Genomic DNA, 12,901 nt, shown 5'->3' on the forward strand with positions numbered 1-12,901 from the left:
TTGTTGTGATGTTTGATGTTATGGTATTTTAAATATTGTATAATGATTTTTTCTTTTTAATTATATGTTATATTTATATATACATTTGGGGATATTTTTTTATTTTTTTATTTAATTATCTTCCTAGATTATATCAACAATATATCAGCCGATGTGCCCTTTATTTTAGGAAGAAGAATCGGGATTTGTTGTGTATTTATAAATGTATATTGTTTTTATAAATTGTAACAAATCTAATGATGAAAAAAGAGAAGGGAGAAGTCAGAACAAGAACAATTGACAGGTCAGTTAAGAGCTGCAGGGATCATTGGTTTGAATAAATCATTGGCAACGGGGATTCAAACTCTGTCAAGTTCTTCCGACGAAGTATTAATGTATATTTTTAAGAATAACACAGAAGTTATAGATGCTTATAACTATTGTATGACTAATTACAGGAGAGACCAGAAGATACAATGGTGGAGGGGTCAAGAAGCAAGCATGAAAGTCCAATAACTTTGAAAAAGAGGGGGAGGAATAAACCTCCAAAAGAAGATGTTATTGTAAAGAAGAAACAAAGGATAAAAAGCTTGGTAAATTGCTTTATTAAGATTTATTTTCTAATGAGTACAATGAAGGTTTTGATGTTGTGGTCTGTGTAGCTTTCAAAAATGAAAGTCTATAGAAGGAAAGGTGAAGAAGGGAAAGAAAAAGAGATCGAAGAAAAGGTATGTGTTTTACCCTTTGTTGTACTTCAATTAAATGTACTGTATTATATAAACTGATAATATAACCTTGACAAATAGGAAAATACCAAAAGTGAAGAAGATGAACAAGGAGAAGAAGATAATGATGAAGAAGGGGAAGGGGAGATAGCAGTAGATGAATAATCCAGTTCATGGACGAGTGAACAAAATGAAAGATCAACCAGATAATAAAAAGCGAAAAAAAAACTATAAAAATGGAAAGAAGGTAACCGTATAGTTCATTTGATAAGTGTAATTTTTTTTCTTCTGAATTTCGCTATAAATTTTCTTTTTATAACATAAGTGAAGACTACTAAAAAGGAATAAAAGGAAAATAGAAGATAGAAGACAGATGGAAAAAGCACCGATGAAACAAGAAAAAACTGAGGTGTGTGTAGTATGGTACTGCCGTTTATGTGATATAGGGTAATTACATTGTATTTGGGACTTCTATTGTATATGATGCATTCAATTACAGTGTATTTCAGTATTGAGTCGAGAGTGTTATGCATTGTGAAGTATGATACTTTGAATGTATCTCATGTTATGAATTACACTGTATGTTTTGAATTCTATTCTAAATTACACTATATGTTTTGAATTTTGTATGTCTAGGAATGGACTAAAATTTATTTATCTTAATTACAGTTTATTTGTGTATTATGTCTTTAGTATTATTCAATTGATCCCGATAGTTTTTTATTACTTTGAACTTAAAATTATTTGTGAATTCTGGAACATGTTGAATGAGATTGTGATTAATTGTAGTGTATTTGTTTATTATGATTGTGGTTAACTAATAGTTTTTTACACATTAATATTAGGACTTAGTGTACTTGATATGCTCTGAAAAGAGGAATGAACCTTTAAAGATTAAACTGCACATAAAAAGCAGAATAATGGATAAGATCAAAGATACTCTTGGAGATAGGTTGACCAATAGATTTAGAAAGGGAATATTTGTGCACTTTCTAGAATTCTCCATAACAAACCAATCCTCCCAACTATTGATGCACCTTATTTAAAGAATGTGCTAGCCCAAATCAACTTGCTAACTATAATTTTTAATAAGAGGGAGAGTACTTAAGTTTGGTTGAGAGAGTTTGCCCTTATTACTAGTCTAAACTGCCATGAGATTTCAGAGATTAACAAAGAGGATATAAAGGGAGATGGATGACTGAAAAGAGTGTATCTTGAAAACCTGAAAACTATAACAAGGTCGTACTTGAACGTTATGTTCAACATAAGCACTGTTGGAACAGATGAAGACCGAATAAAAGTGGCAAAATTGTACTTCTTTGAGAGGTTTTTGATCCCTAAACAAGAAAGTTTAAGTATAGAGTGGGTTCACATTCTTATGGCAAACGACGATGAACTCTTTGATGGGTATCCATGGGGGAGGGTTGCTTTTGACCTTCTATTAGAGGTCATGAATAGAGTTGTGTGTAGCAAAGGGCAAACGGGGATTTCGATGGGAGGCTTTATTTTTTCCATTCTTGCTTGGGCTTACGAGGTAATCCCAACATTGAGTACCCCACCGAACTACTTTGTAAGAAGCATTTCAAATGAAGTCCCTAGAATTATTAACTGGACAGCCGAAACAGAAGGTCTTCGATTTGTAAACTTATTATAACAATTTTAATATTTGTAACACTCTTAATACTTATAAAATATATTTTTTTTCTTTTTTAAACAGCTTGAAGTGTCCTCTTTGATCGGTACACCGAACGAAGTGGGCAGGCCATACTTCGCACCATTCCTCGAGGCGAAAAAAAATATACTCCAAGAAGCAGAAGATAAGCTTAGAAAGAGCCAACAAATTGACTGTGTTGCTCATGTTTCGCTGAATAGAGGCATACCCTCTACATGTCAGATTGATGGGCTGACAAGAATTGTAGAAAAGATTGAAAAAACTCAAGAGAGGATGGAGAAGAGTATGAAGGGTATTCTGAAATTTATTAAACCCGTAGAGTTGAAAATGAATAAAAAGTTTGAACAACTAGGACAGAAATTGAATGGAATAATAGAAGAAATTAAGAGTCAGCAACCTAGTTCTTCACGTGCCTAAGAGACCAAAGAATATATGGTAAGCGTATTATTTTTCGACTGATTGTACTTCAATATTATGTATACATGTAACAGATTGTTAAAATACATTGTATTTGGTATGCAGGGAGCAAGAGCCTTTGAGGAGCACCTTGACAAGGTAGAAGAGGACCGACAGGAAGATGAATGTAACGCCCCAAATTTTGAGGTAAGTTTTAACATTTTATGTTAACTTTCGAGAATTTAAAATTTTCGGTGTTAATTTTTGGTTGGTTTAGAAGAGAAAATAAAATGAAATTGAAAGGTTTGAATTTTTTTATAATATAATATGATATAAAATAATATAATATAAATTATATTATTATTATTATTAATTAATTAATTAATTATATATATATATATATATAATTAAAAAAAAGGAAACCCTAAGCCCGCCCCCCGGATTTTTCAATCTTCTTCTTCTTCAGTCCACCGCCCGCCTTCCTCAAATCTTCTTCTCCTTCTCTTCCGTCCAGCTGCACCTCGCATCCCAGCTTCCTTCCCCGCCTTCAACCGAGCGTCGTCGTCTGCAGCCGCGTCCCTGTTTTTCACCCGCACACGGTCAGTCGCCGACGGATTCTCCAAATCGGTCATCCGATCGTTCACAAGCCGCCATCTTCGACGTTCGCTCTCTTCATCTCGTGCACCCAAGTGACCGTCGGTCGTTTCTGCCCTTAGTCGAACAAGTCGTCGACTCCTCTGCCTCCGACCGTGCTTTCTAAGATTTGGAAACCTCTTGTGTACATTGAGTATACGTCGTTGAACTGTGCTGTAGACTGAATACGACTGTTATACATAATATGGACGTTACACATAACCTACATTACGTGTAGATGTGCTAGGGTTTGAACTGAGGCGAAGAACCGTCAGGTGAATTTACAAAGTGATGATTTGACTAGTTGACTGGATTTAAAGAAATGTCACGATGATGTGTGAATTAGATATTCATATAGCAACTGAGGAGACAGTTGTTTAAACTTGAACTGTCTGACTGGCTAAGCTTATGACTGAACCGTTATCTTGAACGTTATTGGGATGTAACTGTTGTAGATGGTTTAGTATAAACTGTGGGGTAACGGTTAGCTTTATCTATGGGATAGAGTACCTTACAGACATGGTATCCTTCGGGATTCCTCGATTGATATGTGTATCCTTCGGTATCACGAGACTGATATGTGTATCCTTCGGGATCACTAGACTGATATATGTATCCTTCGGGATCACTAGACTAATATGTGCATCCTTCGGGATCACGAGACTGATGTGTGCGTTCTACGGAACCACTAGACTGTTTATGTAGGGTACCCCTTAATAGGAAGCTAACTGTTATTACTCTAGCAGGCCCAGTGGTGGGTCCCTTACTGGGTATATTTTATACTCACCCTTTTTCTCTTTAACTTTTCAGGTAAGGGTATGGCGAGGGGCAAGAAGGATACGTGAAGGCCGTATGGACGCGTCTAGTTTTCTTTATGCTTCCGCTGATGTATTTTGTTACTTTTTATTTTCATTTTTCAGGTGGAGTCATGGTTAGAACATCGGTTTTACCATTTTATTTTGATGACTTTGTGAACCATATTTTGGAACTTTTGAGAAAGCGATCTAAATCGGGCCCGAAACTGTTTTTGTGATATTCTGAATGTTTTTAATGAATCATTATCGGTCTTTTATGAGCTTGTGTGTTTTACTGTCGAGTCTTAGCAGTATGTAGTGATCTCAGCTTAGTCCGGAAAGTTGGATCGTTATAATGAAGATCTGAACTTGGATTCTAGTAATCCAAAAGTGCTTGGTAAAAAAGATGATGATGAAGGCAAAGAAGGAAAGGGAAGCATGGCTGGAAGTCAGAACCAAACTTCCAGAGGGCAAGCTGGTGGGTAAACTAAATTGAACAAATTAGGAACAACACCTTCCACCTAAGGACAAGATGGAGATCACTCACCATATAAGATAAAGAAACAAACTAAATAAGATCTGTTCAAACTACTTATAATATATGTTATAAACTAACATATGTACATAATTGTAATAGGACACAGAGGAAACTAAGGAAGAAATAAACAGGCTCATATGGTCAATTGATGAAAAGGTTATAACGGCGAAATGAAGAAAAAAAAGAAGAAGATAGAATTGAAATGGTATAGTACCGAATGATTGACATATGTTTGTTATAATGAATGACTATTAGTTTTAAGAAGTGTGGATTCCAATTACAAGGTATTTGTAACTCTGATTGCGTGAAATAGGTTGTTGTAGTCATCAATGATGTGTATATTTTTTTGTTCTTTAAAGATTGGGTCTGTTTGTTATCATGAGTGATTTGTAACTTCAGATAAGTGGGTGTTTGAATTCTAGAGACTTTATTTAATCTGAAATTTAATGAGTACAGTACTAAATGATTGACATATGTTTGTTATAATGAATGACTATTAGTTTTAAGAAGTATGGATCCCAATTACAGGGTATTTGTATTTCGCTTGTTGGACTTGTGGTCTGACCACCTATTCCTTATAAGGATGTGAATAGTTGTGTATGAATACTTGCAATAAATCTTCTTATAATATTAGTAACTAATTCTTGAGAAATACTAAAGTATTCACAGGGTCAATCTTCATTGAATTCATTCCCAAGAATAATGAAGAATGTGCAACCAACCTTTGGCAGTACTAAAGATAGGTAATAACATACTTAATATGAACGTAAGGTCCACGATTTTGATAATGGTACAGTTAAACTTTTGTTTGCAACCAACATATAGATTAAAGGAAAGATGCCAAGTGAGGACAGTCTTTCAAATATCGACAAAAATAATCCAGCAACGAGGGTTATACTAAAACACGTAAGTATACCCCATACTTCATATGTAAGTTATAATTTGTTATCCTATTAATGAACTTCCTACTTTTTATTATATATTTGAACACGACAAAGGAAGAATTGGTAAAAATGACAGAAGATATAGAACAACAAATGAAGACATCAAATGATAAATAGTACAGAGAAGTTAAGTCAGTGACATCAGGAATATGGATAGATGCTGTAAGAGGAAAAGTAGGTCCATCAAACAAAGAGAATTCATCTCCAAACAGGTCATCATTTGATTTGCGTCTAAGTCAGGCTTGATAGTTTGGTTTTAAACTTTTTTGTTATGGGGTCTACGATTTATGGACATATTTATTAGTTTGTTGGTTTAATTATATTGGACCAATAAATTTTTTGTTCAACTGAAATCTATTATTATTTTTAGATATATGAACTTTATGAACTTATGTTTTAGATATATAAACTTTATGAACTTATGTGCTAGATATATGAACTTTATGAATCCATTTGTGAAAGAGGTATGTAAGGTACACTGTGATTCCCAACTTCGCGCAGTGTTCTAAAGCTGTAAATAAATTAAAATACACTGTATTTGTGTAATGATGTTATATCGTAGTCAGTGTCATATTACAACTTATATGTACAACTTATTATTGTATAGTCACTATCATATAACATGCCCATTAAAAATAACCAATATACTAGATTTACAAAATAAGAGAAATACTCTGAGAGGCAAATACGATAACAAACTATACATAATGTATCTTGACCCTATATGGTAATATATGTCATGACTTTCGTATTAGGACGACCTCAATGTATTTAGTTTGAAAAGAACTATACTTGAATTTAAAACAAATGACTACAATATAGTATATTTGCAAAGTCAACATACCCAAGTCACTGTAAAATATAAGAAATACTTTGTATTTCAATGAACAAAAGATCAATTTTATTTGAACCAACCATTCAACCCCAATGATAACAGATAAAACTATGAATAATAGAAAATTTAAAAAAATATATAAAGTACTTAAAAATTAAAACTAATAACTATGTAAATTACTGAAACAATAACTTAACGTTGAATGAGATCTTTACAAGACCTACAATGGTGACCTCTACCACACCCGCTGCAATGAATAGTCACTTTTTTCTTTAAAAATGAAGTAAACCTTCAAGCTAGATGTTTAACCTGCAGTGGAAGTATTCTGTCATTGCCACCTTGGTACGTATTCCTAATTTGGTCTACGCTACCAATAGGATGTGTTCCCTTCTTGTACAGGTTTATCAAATTTGAGACATAGTAGAACTTATCATTGTACAAATGCAGATTAAGATTCCTTGTAGATAATGCAATACATGCATGTGAACAAGGGATCAAATCAAGGTCCCGTTGACGACATGAGCATGTGCAGTCTAAAATGTTGACAGCATATTTTTCCTTCGATGGTCGACTTCAAATTCATGTTCGTGTACAGGATATATCTGCGAAATTGTTAAAAAAAAATATCATGTACAAATAAATGAATACATAATTATTGCATTTATTATTCGAATATCAGACAACTTACATTCATTGAGTGACTTTCCCTTAAAGATTCTCAAATCATATCTTTTGCATATATTGAAAGTTCCGTGCATTGAAAATTCCATTTGATACGACGTTCATAGAACCATTTTTGAACCAAACTACGAATTGATTCTAGATGTCCAATTACAGACAATTCTCGTGATTCTTTCATAGTAGAATTCATATTTTCAGAGATGTTGGTTGTAATAACCTAGTATCTTTTTCTCTTAAAAAATGCCCTAACTCATCTATGTCTTCCAACATCTTCCAACTCATGCCTAATTGATGGAGAGAGATGATCAAGTTGTCTCATGTAGTACTCAAATTTCAATGGGGTATCAGCTCTGACACATTTATGGAATGAGTCCTACATGGGAAGTGATTTATGGTTCTTTTTCAAGTTCTTGTACAAATGGAATGCACATAATCCATGTTCAGCCATTTTCTATACTTTTGTAAGCATCAGACACAATTACCATTTCATAATGTTCTCCAAAAACAGCTTTATGATTACAAAAAAAAAACCATGCTCGTGAAAAATCATTCTCTAAATCAACAACAACAAAAGCTAGTGGCACAATTTGAGAATTCCCATCAATAGTACAAGCATAAATGAGCATACTAAGGTATTTGTTCTATATGGATGCACCATCAACTAAAATAATTGGTACACAATAATTCCATGTATCAATTGAAGCAACTAGTGCCATGAAATAGAACTTAAACCAACCTTCACTGTCTACTTCTTCAATCGTATATGTTTCTAAAAATAGTGAAATAAAACAAATGCGAATCGCAATGTATTTCCATATTGACCAAGTGTTATTATTTAAATCATAGTGTATTTATAGTTCATTATACATGGATTGTTTCAGATCAATGCATCAAAAAATGCAGACAACATGGCATACAAGTCCTCCAAAGTACCCATAATGGAATTCAATGCAATCTCACGTCCTCTAAAAGCCTTGTCATAGCTTACGTTTACTCCATGATGAATCTTCATATAATTAATAATGTCAGAAGGATGATATGAAACCTTGTCATTCTTTTTAAAGAATGACTTCGCACACTAAAAAAACAATTCAAGATGTTGCTTGCCTATGATCATTTTTCTCGATGTCAACAGTACACTGATGGGTATCTGTGAATTTACGAACTATCCAAATATCACTTTTTTTAATACAGAAGCACGTAGATACCAAGGACAAGATAAATCTTTACAACGAATATCAAACGATGTAAGATTGAACCTAACAGTAACTAGTTCAAAGCTATTGTTCACAGCAAGCATATAAATAGCTTACTTTAATACTGATGTACTCCTAAACATTAATTTCACTCTAATTGGTATTCTAGCATGAGCCGATTCAAATGCATCAACGTCAATAATCTCCATTTCATGATGTGAATCTTGAGCTCTAGGTACTTCACTATTCAAATATGAGGTATTTCCAACAGCATCAGCAGATACAGAGTCAACAACCAGTAAATCATTTTTGGGAAATTTTGACAAAACTAACATAAGCCAATACACATCCTTATTGTCAACAATTCGAATGAGTTTCAAATTGTTGAAGCCATCCCAATAAACAGTTAAATGAGACACAGAAAGTTCTGAAGATGGGAAAAGACTATCTTGAATTCAGTTTACAAATTCTTGAAACGATGACGAAACTGGAACGTATACATCAAGAACACAATAATCGATATATTAAGAAGATTCAATCCATCTACCATCCAACACAGTTTTCACTCGTTGTAAAGTCATCACAAAAAATTCAAAAGGATGTAAGATTAAAAGCCTTCGACAAAAATCGTTACACAAAACAAAAACGTTTACTGTATAGTGCAACTGAACAGGGAATATAGCTAGTTTTAGGAAGCGACTGAAAATTAATTCAAAACGTCTGAAAATAATTAAGTAAAAACTATTATCCTAAAATATTATTAAAATGACAAGATTTTAAGGGAATGATAAGAAATTTAAATTCAAGTTGATTTTAGGAAGTGAAATAAAAAAAATTCAAAACATATGAAATAAAAATAAACTCAAAACTGTTGTCCTAAATTATTATTAAATGAGCAAAATTTTAGGGAAACGAAGAGGCAGTAAATTCAAATTGTTATCTTTAACATCATTTCAAGGAGAATGTATAACATTTGAATTCAAAAAAACAATTATAAGAGATAACATATATAAAATCTAAACTCAAAATTTTAATAAATCTCAAATATGTATTATATATTATTTATGAAATTATTATTAAATCAGCACAATTTTATGGGAATGAAGATGTCGTAAATTAAGTTTGTTATCTTCAGCATCATTTTATGGATAATGTATAAAATTTGAATTCAACCTAACGATTTTAGAGGATTATACATACATAATCTAAACTCAAATTGTTAGTAAATATCAAATATGTATTATTTATGTCTATTTTTTTGATAAATAGTTTGGAAAATAAAAAAAATCAAAATAGTTAAATTTATCTTTGGCATTATTTTAGAGATATAAGGTAAAATTTGAATTCAAATTGACAGTTTTAGGGGATGATTTAAAATCTAAATTCAAATTGTTATTAAAAATATATATTATGTATTATTTAATAAAGTTTTGATAAATACTATGAAATATAAAAAATCCAAATGTATTAAATTTATATTTTCCATTATTTTAGGGGTATTATCTAAAATTTGAATTCAAATCGTTATTAAACATATGTATTATGAATTATAGAAATATAAAAAAATGTTAATTAATTGATTTAAATCCTAATAATTCATAAATTTGGTTGAAATTAGAGCCATATTTTTTGTGGGTGTTGCAAGAAAATATCATGTTTAGTTAACATTTACCAAAACTGAAGGTTGTTTACAAATATACCGTATTCATGATTTGTGATATTCTGCCTGATTTTTTGACTTATACGAATACATTATATCTATATGAGAGGCATTGTCCTTTATAAAGGGGTATAATCGAGCAAAAAAAAGTAAAAAAAAAAAATCTCTAGCAAGCGATTTTGCCATAAATCAAATTATTTATGGGATTTGCTATTTTTCAATTTGCTATCTATTATTTTGCTATTTATATAGTTTTCTCTATTTCCAACAGATATTGTGTTGACAAGAAGAATAACAAAATTAGAGATTTACTTTGGATAAATGATAATTTTATTTTTAAATTGACAAAATAGCAAAATAGAAAATCTTTAAATAATAAATGGTAGGACAATACCTTAAATGCCCCTACCTAATTGACAAATGTGATTTTTAAATACATTTGTAACATAATCCACAAATACCTATAATTAATATAAATATGCACTTAAATGCACCTAAAGATATATGTACATATTTGGTATTATATATATATATATATATTCTAAAAGGAAAAGGAAATAATAATAATAATAAATATTATTGTTATTATTTAGGTCTATAAATAGCATTGGAATGCTTAAGTTGGAAAGTAAAGGAAAGAGAAAAATGTTCTTCATCTTATTCTCTAAGATAACCCTTGTAATTAAGATTGATCTCTTTGGAAAGCTTGAGAATTTAAAGTGATGAATTTTTCCATCAAGCATAAGAGAATTTTTTCAACCTCATCTGAGTAATCTTGGTAAGTCAATAAAATAAAATTAATATTTTATTAATTTAATTTTGGATTTATTTGGAGTTTCTTTAAAGGTTCAATTGACTAATTTTTTAAGATTTAAATCTTGAATTTTTTCCCAATCAAGGTTGAATTGGTTTCAACCCCAATTTTTAGAAAGTTAATTAATTTGGGAGGATTTTTGGATGTTAGCCAATTGCTAATTTCATTAATTAAGATACTGAGTTTTCCTTTTATGATTAGGATCAAGTTAATTGGAGAATTTTTACTGTCAGCTAAGGAGTACTTTGTTTGGCTAAAATCTCCAGGTAAGATATTATCCTACTAGACCTTCGAACTAAATTTAAGAGACCGCATGTATTTATGATTATGCATTGATGGTAGCTAAAATGCATAACTTGATGTTATTGATAATGACTATCATTATATTGATGATTGATGATGATGTCTGATGTTATGTTAATGACTGGTAGTATGTTGTTGATGACTATTGATGTTTATGTTAATGCATGATATTAATCACATGATTGAAGATGTTAAGATTAATATTCATGTCATGTTATGATGTTATGTTATGCTACATGCTATGAATAAGGTGTTCTGTTAACTTTGTCTATTAAGATCACCACCTTTTTAGGACTGCGTAGACCGACGGGACCGCCAGTCTGGCATTGATATAGACATGATTCGAGTGATTCGACGGGATCGCTCGCAGCCCGATTGTCTTAGTGTTTCCTTCGGGTACACTACAGACCAGTTTGTCCTAGGTGTTCCTTTGGGATCACTGAAGACCAGTTATGTTCCTTCGGGATCACATGTTGCACGTGTTCGGGAACGTGCTAGTTCTTGGGTACCACTTTTTAGGGCTCTAATGAGAAGTTAACAGAGAACTAGCGGGACTAGTAGTAGGTCTCTTACTGAGTATATGTTTATACTCACTCTTTCTATGTTTAATATTTCAGGCGAAGGTAAAGGTAGAGGAAAGCTGGCGAGCGACAGAGAAGGATCCGTGACATGCCATATGGGGACTCAGTTTTGCTTCCGCGTTTATGTATCAGTGTTTCAGCATTCTGTTTTTATTGCAAATTTAGTCTTCCCTCGTTTCAAAAAAAGTGTCTCTTGTCATTGTTTCTTTTTAGTAATGACCTCAGCTTAGTATAAAGAGTTGGGTCGTTACACTGTATTTTATATCCTAATAATTAGGGGATGTTGAAACTAATGACATATCTTTAGGGATTTTTAGAACAATATAATATTTTTTTGATTTAGTTAAGAATTACTGTTTACAAATACACTGTATTCGTGATATGTGATATTTTGTTTGATTTTTTTATCTCAACAAATACACCGATATGGCATAATCTTAGGAATCTAATGTTAAGAATGCAAAATTAATGATTTTTCATAAATAATTTAGAAAATAAAAATGTTAAAATTAAGAGAATGTAAACTTAATTTATTATTTGTGTTTTTTGGTAAATAATTTAGAAAATAAAAAATGATGTTGGTTCTTTCCTCTGATTTTTTCTCAAATCTCGGTTCTTTCCTCAAATCAATATCCTTCAAATTTTCGTTCGTGCGACCATGTCGGTTCTTTCCTCTGTTTCGATTGATTGTTAAGATCGCTTTCCACCGTTGCTTTAAATTAAATCTTTTAATTTATTTTTCCTTAATTTCTTAATTTTTATCATAATAATTAATTATTGCATTGTATTTTGCATGATTTTAGGGAGGGGTTGAATTTTGAATTTAAATTTAACTAATTTATTATAATTATTTGATTTTAAGGAAGGATTGGTATCTACGTCCGTAAAAGATTGGATCTTTTAAATTCTTTTTCGTTAATTTCTTAATGTTTACCATAATAATTACATAATTTTAGGGAGGGATTCAATTTTGAATCTAAAATTCCAAAAAAGAAAAAATTGAATATTTGAATTTTTTTTTTTGTTAATTTTTTAATTTTTATTTTAATAATTAATTATTGCATTATCTTTTACATGATTTTAGTTAGGGATTCAATTTTGAATCAATAATTCAAAAAATAAAAAATTAAATATTTGATTTTGTTTGATT

This window comes from Cucumis melo, chromosome 11, assembly GCF_025177605.1.
Source record: "Cucumis melo cultivar AY chromosome 11, USDA_Cmelo_AY_1.0, whole genome shotgun sequence".
NCBI classification, from domain to species: Eukaryota; Viridiplantae; Streptophyta; class Magnoliopsida; order Cucurbitales; family Cucurbitaceae; genus Cucumis; species Cucumis melo.